A 15,000-nucleotide genomic window follows, 5' to 3' on the forward strand; every position below is an offset into this window, starting at 1 on the left:
CCATGAGTTTTCATAAATAAATATCTATAGTATGTATATATATATATATATATATATATATATATATATATATATATATATATATATATATATATATATATATATATATATATATATATATATGACTGAAGACTACGAAGCCTGAAGTAGGAGATGATGAATGGAGAAGTATTGATTTAAAATCTCAAGATAGAGATGACTGACGAAATATAACCGAGGCCTTTGCGTCAATATACGTAGGAGATTATTATATATATATATATATATATATATATATATATATATATATATATATATATATATATATATATATATATATATATAGTAGCAGGTTCCAGTATATATTTTGGATAAATTTACTACCAAAATATCATGAATGGAACTTTTGATGAACCAAATAAAACAAACGTGTTAATTAATAACACGTGTCTATAAACATGTAAAAACCAAAAAAACCCGAATTTTCTTTTCTCATACTACCAGCAGGGCAGGTACAGCCGAGTCCTACACCCAAGTACCTATCTGTAGGTGTTTGGTATGCCTAAAAAACAAACAAGTGTAGATGTATATATCACCTGTTTGTCCGATGCATGTTTACAACATCCCTGGGCAAGTGGCTTTATCCCTGCTTGCCTCAGGCAACGGTTTCGGACAGTGCTTACAGGATTAGGCGGATGGAAATCTGTTTGTCCTAATTTCCGCATTCTTGACTTTGGCTTTGGTTTTCCGTTTATGGGCGGATTTAAATTCTTTACAAATTTGTTAGGGATTATTCAAATATTTGCACATCATAGCTGACTATTCATGGTTAAGTGGGAGTTTACACACACCCATATACAATTATATATATATATATATATATATATATATATATATATATATATATATATATATATATATATACAGTACATATATATATATATATATATATATATATATATATATATATATATATATATATATATATATATTTACACATATATATGTATATATATATACACACGCACACACAATATTATATATATATATATATATATATATATATATATATATATATATATATATATATATATATATATATATATATATACATAAAATAACTGGAATACTTGATATTAAGAGGACAACATTATACGCATATTTACATGTATGTATGTACGTATGTATGTATGTATGTAGTCAGTAAAGCAACACCCCATTTAACAACAAACAACAAATAAATCGAGTTATACCAAACCGCCACCCGCCTTGTCTCTCCTCCACCCTAATAACTAAGTACCACCGTGCCTCAGAGACCGTAATAATAATTCCACCACTCAGACGAACAAGCAAAGCCAGGATGGTGGCATCAATTGACCACTCCCTTACCACCCTGTTCTTCTTCTTTAGTGGTTCTCGTTGTTGTCTGCACGCACATAAGGAGGAGGAAGGGAGGAGGAGACTGTTATGCCATACACACGGGCGGTTGGCACTCATTAGCATATAGTGGTTAGACGGTGCCATTGATCTCATCTTCTGGGTGCCATTATCTTGCGATCATCGCTCAGTGTGGGTACTGTAGGGGTTAATGCGTGGGTAATGTGAGGGTATGTCTTCCCACGTCTTCTTTCTTAGGTGTGGGTATTGTGGGGGTTAATGTATGGATTATGTGTGGGTGAATGTATTTACACACACACACACACACACACACACACACACATATATATATATATATATATATATATATATATATATATATATATTTATAGATATATATATATATATATATATATATATATATATATATATATAAATATATATGTATATATATATATATATATATATATATATATATATATATATATATATATATATATGTATATATATAAATGTATATATATATGCATATATACATAATTATCTATCTATCTATCTATCTATCTATATATATATATATATATATATATATATATATATATATATATATATATATATATATATATATATATATATATATATACCACGTGATCCGCGAGTAAAATTTGTGAAAGGAGAGAGGATTATAACCGTGTGGTGTAGCTAGTAGAAATTGTAGGGGTATATGTGGTGGGGGAGGAAGTAGGGCATGCTGTGGGGTGTGTGGGGGGGGGGGTATGAAGGGGGCGTAGAGGCATTGTATACTATAGTACAGGAATGCATTTTGTTTTCGACTCGTTTGTTCGTTCGTTCGTACTTCATCGCCGTCGGCCACGTCATTTTCCAGCATCATTCCTCCTTATATTCCCGGCCCTGTTCCGTGGACAGACGCAAGCCTTCCTCCGCACCCGACTGCCTTGGAAATAAAAAACATCATTCGTAATTTTAATTTTGTATTGTCTTTATAACAGCTGAAACGGCGTCTGCCATTTAAAACGTTTAACTTAGCCATAAGGGAGGGGCATCATTCATGGGATTTTCGACCTAAAGGAGCTACGTCATAAGGGTCAAATTTGTGTGGAGCTCCTTGGCCACATGGTTTCGGGGCCTGGCGCTCCTGGACAATAAGCAAGAATTAGATTTGTTTATTACTTCGGGAAATCTCACCGGCGCTTCATTCGGTTTCTTCAAAGTGGAGAATATCTGTAATGATATGTCACTTCAAATTTTTACCTAACAAGAGCCCGTGCGCCATATAAAACTTCCCTTCATAGTTAGTTGTTTAATAGATAAATGCATCTATAATAATTCTTCTCAGTTTTTGACAAGCGCCCGTGCTCTAGATAAAACCACCCTTCATAGTTATCTATTCAATTGATGAATACATATACAATAACTCATAACAGTTTTTGACAAGAGCCCGTGCTCTATATAAAACTACCATTTATGGTTAGTTATATAAAAGATGAGAACATCTATAATAATTCTTGACAGTTCTTGACAAGAGCCTGTGCTCTGCATAAAACTATTCTTCATAGTTATTTATTTAATGGATAAATACATCTATAATAATTCTTGACAGTTCTTGACAAGAGCCCGTGCTCTGCATAAAATACCCTTCATAGTTATTTTAAATTAAAAAAGACATCTATATTAATAGTTATTATTCTATATTTACTATTCTATTTTTTTAATGTTGCTATGATACAAAATTTACTTGTACGTACAGTATTAATTGAAATTCCAAAACATAAACCAATTTTCTTATAGACTCAGAAGGCTGTTTACTAATTTTCAGTATCACAAATTATATATTTTTTCTGTTACTTTCTAATTACTATGCTTTTTTTCAGAGCAAGAGCTCGTGGCGTGTACAAGAATAAATTAACAAGGCAATGCTATAAATGTATGACTATCATTGCCTAAATTATTTATATCGGTGTTGCATTTTACATTTAGTTTCCTTTACGGATATAGCGTATATATATATATATATATATATATATATATATATATATATATATATATATATATATATATATATATATATATATATTTATATATATATATATATGTATATACACACACACACATATATATATATATATATATATATATATATATATATATATGTATATATATATATATATATATATATATATATATATATATATATATATATATATATATATATATATATATATATTTTCATGTATGTATATGTATGTATATGCTATATATATATATATATATATATATATATATATATATATATATATATATATATATATATATATATATATATATATATATATATATATGTATATATAAATATAATCATCATCATTATTATCAGCCATCACCAGTTCACTGCTGCAGAACCAAGGCCTCAGACATGTCCTCTCACTTGCGTCTGTTTATGGTCTCTCTCTCTCTCTCTCTCTCTCTCTCTCTCTCTCTCTCTCTCTCTCTCTCTCTCTCTCTCTCTCTCTCTCTCTCTCTCTCTCTATATATATATATATATATATATATATATATATATATATATACATAAATAAGTAATATATTTTTATGCATTAATGTCTGGATTCTCTTATCGACTTCGGGATCAGAGTCCCAAGGCAAAATGGTATTGTCACTGTCACACAAGTATCCTGGTACAGGGTTCCATTTCCGGCTGGTCAGATGCTATTGTCTTTGAGTGGTTCCACATTGGGGCTCTTGATCCCGAGGCCGATAAGAGAATCAAGACATTAATGTATTAAAATGTATGGCTTATTTTTATATGAGAAAACACGTCCAACAGTGCAAAATTTATCATATATATGCATACATACGTATATATTATATATATATATATATATATATATATATATATATATATATATATATTATATATATATATATATATATATATATATGTGTGTGTGTGTGTGTGTGTGTGTGTATGTGTGTGTGTGTATGTGTGAGTGTGTGTGTGTGTGTGTGTGTGTAGTATATTACTAAGAACCGAGTGATATGACATATCTGTTCAATTAAACACTTATTAATATTTTCCATAAAACGGGTTAAAGTTATAAGTGATAAGTAATCAGTGAACGGTAATATATGATAAATGATCATAAATAAATAATAGAAAATAAATAGTACGAAACCGATACTATAATAATAGATGAAAATGCTCTTGTACCAGCACGGTATCTTGATCCAAATTAGTATGAAAACTGCTTTTTGCGTTAGAATAAAAATGATAGAAAGTTAAACTTTATTATATAGTAAAACAAATAAAAAATATGCTTTTTTTAAAACTGTGTTTGGTGCTTGTGATATCCGCTTCATTGTGCTTGGAAGAAAGAAAGATAAAAAGGTACCTATTTTGGGAGACTAAAAAAAAATATAAAAAGGGGGAAAACGAAAGACTTGAAATAAAGAAAAAAGAATTCTGAGAAAAATAGAATTATCACCAACATCTTGGATTCATTTCCTCTGTTCTCTCTTCCGGTCTTCTTCCTGCTTTATCTTCCCTTCTTCTTCTTCCTGCTTTATCTTCCCCTCTTCTTCTCTCCTCCCCCTCCCTGTCCATTCTTCATGTCTCCCCCTTGTTTTGTCTTCTCAGAATCCTACAGTAAGTCCGAGAATATCTCTTTCTCCTCTTCTATCGCCTTTATTTTCATCTCCTCCTCCTCCTTTTTTCTCCTCCTCCTCTTCCTCCTCCTCCTCCTCCTCCTCCTCCTCCTCATCATCATCATCCAAGCCTCCTCCTCTTCTTTTTCTTCTTCCTGAAAGAAGACCCCAACTTTGATCAGACGCGAGATCAGTTTCATCTCAAAAACCCATTATGTCTTTCCTTCTCAACTTTTCGTGTTCCTGGGGAACACACAAAAGGCCCCCTCCACCCACCTCCCCACCCCCTCTCCCTTCCCTCTCCCTTTCCCAACCCCCCATCCCTTTTTCCCTTTCGAGGACCTCCTTAATCCCGTTTGTTCCGTGTTGTCCCTCGCTTCCACCGTCTGTCCGTCAGAGGAATGATTTATTCGGAAGGTGAAACCTGCGGTTATGTCATAGTTTCCCGTCGGCCTTCCGTCTGTCTATGTGTCTATAGGCCTGGCAGTGAATCCTCTGGCGGTTCCCTGTGTAGTATTCCATTGAAAAGACGGTACTTCTTAGGAGGAGAGGCCTTCTGTTCCCCTTCGGAGTCCCATTCCGCCCTCCTTAGGAGCAAATAGAATTTAATCCTCCAATTACGAGGTTTGACATGAACCTTTAGGGTTTGTGAATACACAGATCTTACTCACAAGTGCCTACCTAGGTTTCTTTTTCATTCACTTTCATTTGGTTTGTTTGGAGTGAATGGACTCACGTCATTCACTTATTCACTGGATTACCAATTCATTCATTTGGGTGTATGTTGTTTTAATACATTGTTGTTTATTTTCTTGGTTCGTTGTTTGTCTTGTAAATAAATATGAAAACAGTAAAAGCAATAAAAGCACTTTCTTGGATCATTGTTTGTCTTGCAAAAAAAATAATTTTGATAGCATTAATGGTGAGATTAATAATGCAAATAAAATCAACAACAAAACAATAACAACAAAAACAGGCTCTTTGAGTTCCCAAACATTTATAGTATATTTAGACAGCATTTATTATCCACCTTCTAATGATTTTAGATGAATAACGGAACGGAAAAAAATGAAATATGAAAACATTCAGAGTAAAATATGGTAAGACAAGGGGTAAAATAAAGAAAGGGAAACCCAATTTGAAAATAAACTAAGGTGCAGCCAACTCTAGAGAGCCCATAATTAACCCATAAGAAAACCCCATATCCATTAGCGAGAGGCAAAACAAACAGTTCATTTGTCAATAGCACCTCAAACAGCGTTCCATTTCGTCTGAGTGTTGTCACATTCCAGCAGACCCACGAGCCATTTCGAACTGCAAACCAGATGATAAATTAACGAAAGCAACTCTATGGGGTATTGGTTCCCACTTGACACCATCACAACATTAAAAAGTTGGAGATAGATTTGTCAAATAACATCTTAAAGTTCCATTTAGTTTTAGTGGTGTCACAGACTGTTTTGAAGTGTAAACTGGATGGTATTTTTTTTTCAAATACAACTCAAGCTTATTTGTCACATTTTAGTAAACTAGAGACTATTTTGAAGTGCGAAGTGGATGGTATTTGGCAAATACAACTCTAGCTTGTTGGTCCTGGCTTGACGGGATCAAAACAATGATAAATTAAAAGATAGGTTTGTTAATAGCATCCCAACTATAGTGTAAACACATTTTATTGTTACCATGGACTAATTGATCAATAAATTGAGAAATTGAAAGTCATATTTCTTAATAGCATCTCTACAACAGTGTAAAAACATCTTGTCAGCATTGTCTGACAAAGCATGTCTCATTCGAATTATTATTATTATTATTATTATTATTATTATTATTATTATTATTATTATTATTATCATTATTATTATTATTATTATTATTATTATTATTATTATTATTATTATTCCCTCTCCCAAAGGAGGTTATAGAATCGACGGATTTTGACGAAATTTTCACTACAGATAGATCTTATGTTACAGACGATCCAATTCAATTTTCGATCTCGTGAGATTAAAGCTCTGTTGATGGACCTTGATGCTTATGGAGGTGTAGACCCAAATGGTATTTTTCCTTTGTTTTTTATAAAGACAGCAGATTTCTTAGCTCCAAAGTTATCTGTTATTTTACGCAAGTTAGCAAGAAGAGGAGCTTTTAGCACTTGTTGGAGAATTGGTAATGTTACTCCTCTATGTAAATGTGTTTGTGGTAGCTCAAGTCCCACTGATTACCGCCCAATTTCCATAACTCCCATATTATCTAAAGTTTTTGAACGTCTTCTGGCAAAACGTCTTAATAGGTTTGCTGAAGGTAATCATCTATTCCCTAGTTTGCAATTTGGTTTTCGGAAAGGCCTTGGAGCATGTGATGCCCTTCTTACAATCTCCAATGCAGTACAGAAATCCCTTGATTGTGGTCGGGAAGTTCGTATGATTGGCCTTGATTTTAGTGCTGCCTTTGACCGTGTTAATCATGAGGCCCTTGTTTTCAAACTGAAACAGTTGGGAGTGGGTGGGTCGTTTCTTAGCATTATTATTGATTTTTTAAGTAGTAGATCTCAAAGAGTTGTTGTTGATGGGCACCATAGTGAGTATAGGAATGTGATATCCGGTGTCCCACAGGGTAGTGTTCTTGGCCCATTACTTTTCATACTATATACACATGACATGTGGTTTGGCCTAGAAAATAAGCTTGTTGCATATGCAGATGATGCTACTCTCTTTGCATCAATTCCATCCCCTGAATGTAGATCTGGGGTTGGTGAATCCCTTAATAGAGATTTAGCTAAAATTAGTGCATGGTGCAAATTATGGGGTATGAAGTTGAATCCTAACAAAACTCAAAGTATGATTGTAAGTAGGTCAAGGACGGTGGCTCCTCAACATCCGGATCTCAGTATTGATAATGTTTCTTTAAATTTGTATGACTCTTTCAAAATTTTAGGCGTGATTCTTGACAGCAAATTTACTTTTGAGAAACATATAAGGTCTGTGTCTTCTTCAATTGCACAAAAAATTGGCTTATTGAGAAAGTCTTTTAAGATATTCGGTGATCAATCTATTCTGAAGAAATGTTTTAATTCTTTTATTCTACCTTGTTTTGAGTATTGTTCTCCTGTCTGGTCTTCAGCTGCTGATTCTCATCTTAATTTGTTGGACAGAAACTTACGGTCTATTAAATTTCTTATTCCTGATCTAGATATTAATCTCTGGCACCGTCGATCAATTAGTTCATTATGCATGTTGCATAAGATTTTTCATAACTCTGACCATCCTTTACATTCAGATCTCCCTGGACAATTCTATCCTGTTCGTAATACTAGGCAGGCAGTTAATTCTAATAGCCAGGCCTTCTCCATCATAAGACTCAATACTACGCAGTACTCTAGAAGTTTTATTCCAGCTGTTACCAAGTTGTGGAATGATCTTCCTAATCGGGTTGTTGAATCAGTAGAACTTCAAAAGTTCAAAGTTGGAGCAAATGCTTTTTTGTTGACCAGGCGGACATGAGTCTTTTTATAGTTTATATATGACATATTTGTTGTTGACGTTGTTAATAGTTTATATATGATATATCTCTTTTGACATTACTTTTTTTAGAATGATTTATTGTTAATTTGTTCTCTTCAGTTATTTATTTCCTTATTTCCTTTCCTCACTGGGCTATTTTTCCCTGTTGGAGCCCCTGGGCTTATAGCATCTTGCTTTTCCAATTAGGGTTGTAGCTTGGATAGTAATAATAATAATAATAATAGAGATGATCTGGATCCGGATTCGGGTTTTAGATCCGGAATTGCATTTTTCGCCATTTTAAAGATAACGTTAAAACGTTATTATTATTATTATTATTGCTGTTTTTGTCATTATTATTGCAACTACAACAACTACTACTACTAGTTAAGCTACAACCTTAGAAAAGCAGGATGCTACAAGCCATAGGGCTCCAGCAGGGAAAAAAAGCCCGGTGAGGAAAGGAAATAAGGAAACATAGAATAGTGTGCTTGAGTGTTCCCAGGGTAAACAAATTGACCAAAAGAGCAACATCTTACTGGGCTCTTCTTCCACGATCACAACAGTGAGAAGTTGAGAGATTTAAAGCCATTGGCGACCTGTAATGATAGCACTGTCATTGGCTCTGTGGCTCTCGAGGGAGAAATGAGTGCCTCGTGGTTACGAGAAAGTAAACTCTCACCAGGTCACTCACAGCATCCTTTCTGGAGTGGTAAGATGGCAGTCAAGGAGGTAGAGAACTCTCACCAGATCAATCACAACATCCTTTCTGGAGTGGTAAGATGGCGGCAGTCAAGGAGACAGACAGTCATGTCTTGTATTTTATATCATCGTGTTTTGGAGTAAAATTGGTAAAAAGAAACAATAGGAAAGAAAGGATGTGTTGGTAAACTTGTGAAAAAGTGGGAAAAAGATATAATAATATCAATAAAAATGAAAATAATAATAATAATGATAATAATAATAATAAAAATAATAATAATAATAATAATAATAATAATAATTCCTGAATGACTGATTATAGGTTCTGGGTACAAACAATGGGTCCTGGGAGGCCATTCAAAATCTATGTTTAAATAGGAAGAGTGGTTGAATAATAAGATGGAACGTTAATAATAATGATAATAATAATAACAATAATGATAATACTACTACTACTACTACTACTACTACTACTACTACTACTACTACTACTACTACTACTACTACTACTACTACTACTACTAATAATAATAATAATAATAATAATCGTTACCTATAGTTGAATGTATTCTAGAAACGAAAAAGAACCAATATCGAGATTAAAAATAAAAAAATAACCAATAATTTTGATTAATCTTTTAATATAAGAATAAACATTCAAATTAAAATTCGTCCTTTTACGGGTGTTTGTATGAGGTCTGTACGTGCGTCCGTCCGTAATGCTTCTGTTTGAAGAAGGTGCCATGTTCAGAAGGATAAACGTGCACATGAAGAACATGTGTACCTGAAGAACATGTATCCCTGAAGAACACTTGTACCTGAAGAACATGTATACATGAAGAAAACGTGTATCTGAAGAACATGTATACCTGAAGAACACGTGCACATGAAGAACACGTGTACCTGAATAACATGTGCACCTGAAGAATACGTACACCTGAAAAACACGTGCACCTGAAGAACATGTGTACCTGAAGAACACGTGCACCTGAAGAACATGTGTACCTGAAGAACACGTGCACCTGAAGAAAACCTTTACCTGAATAGCACGTGCACCTGAAGAAAACCTTTACCTGAATAGCACGTGCACGTGAATAATACATGGAAATGAAGAATACGTGCACCTGACGAACATGTGTACCTGAAGAACACGTGCACCTGACGAACATATGTACCTGAAGAACACGTGCACCTGGCTCAGGATATCAAGAATATGGACCTTGTCATGCAGGCGTATATATCCCAGTTTCTCCAGGGCATAGAAACCTTCTAACCCATTTCAGCCAATTTCATTAGGGCATGGCATTCTTGATGACTATTTTACCCCATTTCATCCTGGCATAATCGTGCCAATCTCTCTAAAGATATTTGCATCAAAGCCTTCATGCCCATGTGCCAAAATTTCGTCTTGGCACGAAATCATTCATACCCCAACATCCATTTCATCGGGGCACGGACCAATTCCCCATACATAATATGGGTACAGAGTCTCCTTCATTTAGGCACGGAGTATCCCTTTATCTGGGCACGGAGTCTCCCTTCATTTGGACACTGAGTCCCCCTTCTTCTGGGCATGGCGTCCCTCTTCATCTGGGCACGGAGTCCCCATTCATCCCGGCATGGCGTCGCCCTTCATCTGGGCATGGAGTCTCCCTTCATCTGAGGACAGAATATCCCTTCATCTGGGCACAGTCTCCCTTATTTTGCTCACGGAATCCCCCCCCCCCTCATCTTGGCATGGAGTCCCACTTCATCTGGGCATGGTGTCCCCTTCATCTGGGCACGAAGTCCCCCTTCATCTGGGTATGGCATCTCCCATCATCTGGGAATGGAGTCCCACTTCATCAGGGGATGGTGTCCCCTTCATCTGGGCACGGAGTATCCCTTCATCGGGGCATGGGGTCCCCCTTCATCTGGGCACGGAATCTCCCTTTATTTGGTTATGGAATCCCCCTTCATCTGGGCATGGAGTCCCACTTCATCTGGGCACGGAGTCCCACTTCATCTGGGCACGGAGTCCCACTTCATCTGGGCACGGAGTCCCCCTTCATGTGAGCATGGAGTCTCCCTACATTTTGACATGGAATTCCCCTTCCGCTGTGCATGGAGTCCCACTTCATCTGGGCACGGAGTCCCACTTCATCTGGGCACGGAGTCCCCCTTCATGTGAGCATGGAGTCTCCCTACGTTTTGACATGGAATTCCCCTTCCGCTGTGCATGGAGTCTCACTTCATCTGAGCACGGAGTCCCACATCATCTGGGCACGTAGTCCCCATCCATCTGGGCACGGAGTCTCCCTTATCTGGGCATGGAGTCCCCCTTCATCTGGGCACGGAGTCACCCTTCATGTGAGCATGGAGTCCCCCTTCATCTGGGCACGGAGTCACCCTTCATGTGAGCATGGAGTCTCCCTACATTTGGACATGGAATCCCCCTTCTTCTGGGCATGGAGTCCCCCTTCATCTGGGCACGGGCTCTTCCCTTATTTGGTCATGTAATCCCCCTTCATCTAGGCACGGAGTCCCCCTTCATCTGGGCACGGAATCCCCCTTCATCTGGGCATGGAGTCTCCCTCCATTTAGACAAGGAATCCCCCTTCATCTAGGCACAGAATCTCCCTTCATTTGGACATGGAATCCCCCTTCATCTGTGCACGGAGTCCCCCTTCATCTGGGCATGGAGTCACCCTTCATCTGGGCACGGAGTCCCCCTTCATCTGTGCATAAAGTCTCCCTTCATCTGGGCACGGAGTCTCCCTTCATCTGGGCAAGGAGTGTCCCTTCATCTGGGCATGGGGTCACCCTTCATCTTGGCACGGAGTGTCCTTTTATCAGACCATGGAGTCTCCCTTTATTTGGTCATGGAATCCCCCTTTATCTGGGCAGGGAGTCTCCCTTCATCTGGGCATGGAGTCCCCCTTCCTCTGGGCATGGAGTGTCCGTTCATCTGGGCATGGAGTCCCCCTTTATCTGGGAACGGAGTACCCCTTCATCTGGGCACGGAATCTCCCTTCATCTGTGCATGGAGTCCCCCTTCATCTGGGCACAAAGTCCCACTTCATCTGTGCATGGAGTCCCCCCTTCGTGCCCTGGCACCGTGGGAATCATCATAGTGCCCAAAACCTTCTTGTTCTCTTGGGCTTGCCCAGTCCCTCGTGACTTCGAAGTCATAACACTTGGACCCCTTCTAGGATAATAGCCTCACCTGGCACATGGAGAGAGAGAGAGAGAGAGAGAGAGAGAGAGAGAGAGAGAGATCGGAGGGTGGCGATGGAGGGAGAAGACAGAGACAGGGGCTGGACGAAAAAATAAACAACAGGTGTGTTACAGGTATTGTGGGATTCGGGGAATAAAATGGGAACACGTGTGTAGAGGATTATGAGTACTTTATATATATATATATATATATATGTATATATTTATATATGCATGTATATATATATATATATATATATATGATATATATATATATATATATATATATATATATATATATATATATATATATATATATGAAGATTCGCTGCTTTTACTCTTGGTTCATAATCAAAAGACGTAGGTTCGATTCCCATAGCTAGGGAAGAAACATCAGGTGTTTATCTAAATCAATAGAGATCTCATTCACTAATATATTTATTAGACCTTGAATGTCAATTGACTGCTTTATGGTCCATATTTTAGAGAGAGAGAGAGAGAGAGAGAGAGAGAGAGAGAGATCCACCCTCAGGCCATCTGGCACCCTCTGGTCTCCCGTGACGTCACAGGTGTCAAGCTATCTGGGGCTTTAAATCTCACCATCGACATTCTTGAACGAGGGGAGACGAGGGGAAAGAATCTGGGAACTGGGGAATAATGGCCGAAAGGGTATACGCGGCCAAGGGGAGAGAGAGAGAGAGAGAGAGAGAGAGAGAGAGAGAGAGAGAGAGAGAGAGAGAGAGAGAGATCTTAACATCATTTGGTGATGATTTTTGAGAGAGAGAGACAGAGATCCTACCATTATTGGTGGTGGGGATATCAGTTCTGAGAGAGAGAGAGAGAGAGAGAGAGAGAGAGAGAGAGAGAGAGAGAGAGAGAGAGAGAGAGAGAGAGAGAGATCTTAACATCATTTGGTGATGATTTTTGAGAGAGAGAGACAGAGATCCTACCATTATTGGTGGTGGGGATTTCAGTTCTGAGAGAGAGAGAGAGAGAGAGAGAGAGAGAGAGAGAGAGAGAGAGAGAGAGAGAGAGAGAGAGGACAGCCGTGGATGGGACTCACAAATGATGACAGGTTATGACCAAACTTGTGTAAGAAGAGAGAAGATATGTTATGCTTGCGTTCGTTTCTTCCTTTTTTTTTTATTCTTTAGTTCTTATTCCTTCCCGTTTCTCGTTTCTTTTTCCTCATCCTCTTCCTGTTCACATTTTCTTCTTATTCAATCTATTTGATTGGTCTGTCGTGTCTTCCTTTCTGTTTTGTAACATATCTGATTTATTATTAATCTTTTTGTTTGTTCATAATTATATTTTGTGATTTAACCAAATATTCCACTTTAAATAATTACTTTTAATACTGCTTTATTTACAATTATATACAGTTATTTCAATTTAATCACCTACTTTCATCATTACTTTATTTACAATTATCTTCCTATATTGTCATTTATATTTCATTCATTATTATCTAAAGAGTTTTCACCTTCTAGTAATCTCTGTTTATTCCCCCATATCTTTCACAAATAATTATCCTTATTCATCCCACCTACTTCTTTAAGAATTTTTTCTCTTTCACATGCAATTACCTCTCCTCCTTCATTCACAAATATCTAAGTGTTTTCATCTTATAATCTCTATTTATTCTCCTATCTCTTTTACAAATAATTATCCCTATTTATCCCATTTACTTCTTTTAGAATTTCCACCCTATATCCCTCTTACTCTTTCACATGCAATTATCTCTCCTTCTTCTTCATATCCAATTATCTCAACTCCACCTCTCACACCCGCTTCGCTCTCGTCTCTCGAATGTCACAAACTTCGAATATTCAAAAAATCTTATCTTTATTTTCTGGTTTCGAATCTTAGCTCCGCCATCTCGAGTTTCTAATAAGTCCTTCTCGAACCCTTTGGTACATGTGAACTAAACACCCACCTCCCCAACCCCCCCATCTAACTCCCCTAACCCAACCCCCACCCTCTTATCTAGGACTAGAATTTCTTATTTATATAGAAGGATCGCATTTCCATCGGCTTATCTAGAATCGATTATAACTATCGCTTTTTTCTAAATATAATTTCTAGATGGTGTTGTATAGTTGCCTCTCTCTCTCTCTCTCTCTCTCTCTCTCTCTCTCTCTCTCTCTCTCTCTCTCTCTCTTATGGGACGTTGTGGTAACGGTCTCAGCTGGCAATCTGTGTGATCAGTGTTCGAATTTGGACCAAAATGATTGCGTTGCCTAGAAAAATCCATGTACCCTTGTTTACCTAAATCTCATATAATGTACCTAGATGTTAGTTAACTGCTGGGGGTCACACCTAGCGTGCAGAGAGAGAGAGAGAGAGAGAGAGAGAGAGAGAGAGAGAGAGAGAAGAGAAGAGAAGTAAACTTCAGAGAGTGATTGTGCTCCGTCAAAGGTTATATACCACCAAATAGAGTGCTTCGATGAGGTCACTCTCGTTCGACTGAGATACTCTCTCTCTCTCTCTCTCTCTCTCTCTCTCTCTATAAAATTAAAACCTGACGTAATTCATCCTAAGTTGGAATTTTAAACCGTGACATAATTCATCTCAAGTTGGA

This window comes from Palaemon carinicauda, chromosome 19 (assembly GCF_036898095.1).
Source record: "Palaemon carinicauda isolate YSFRI2023 chromosome 19, ASM3689809v2, whole genome shotgun sequence".
NCBI lineage: Eukaryota > Metazoa > Arthropoda > Malacostraca > Decapoda > Palaemonidae > Palaemon > Palaemon carinicauda.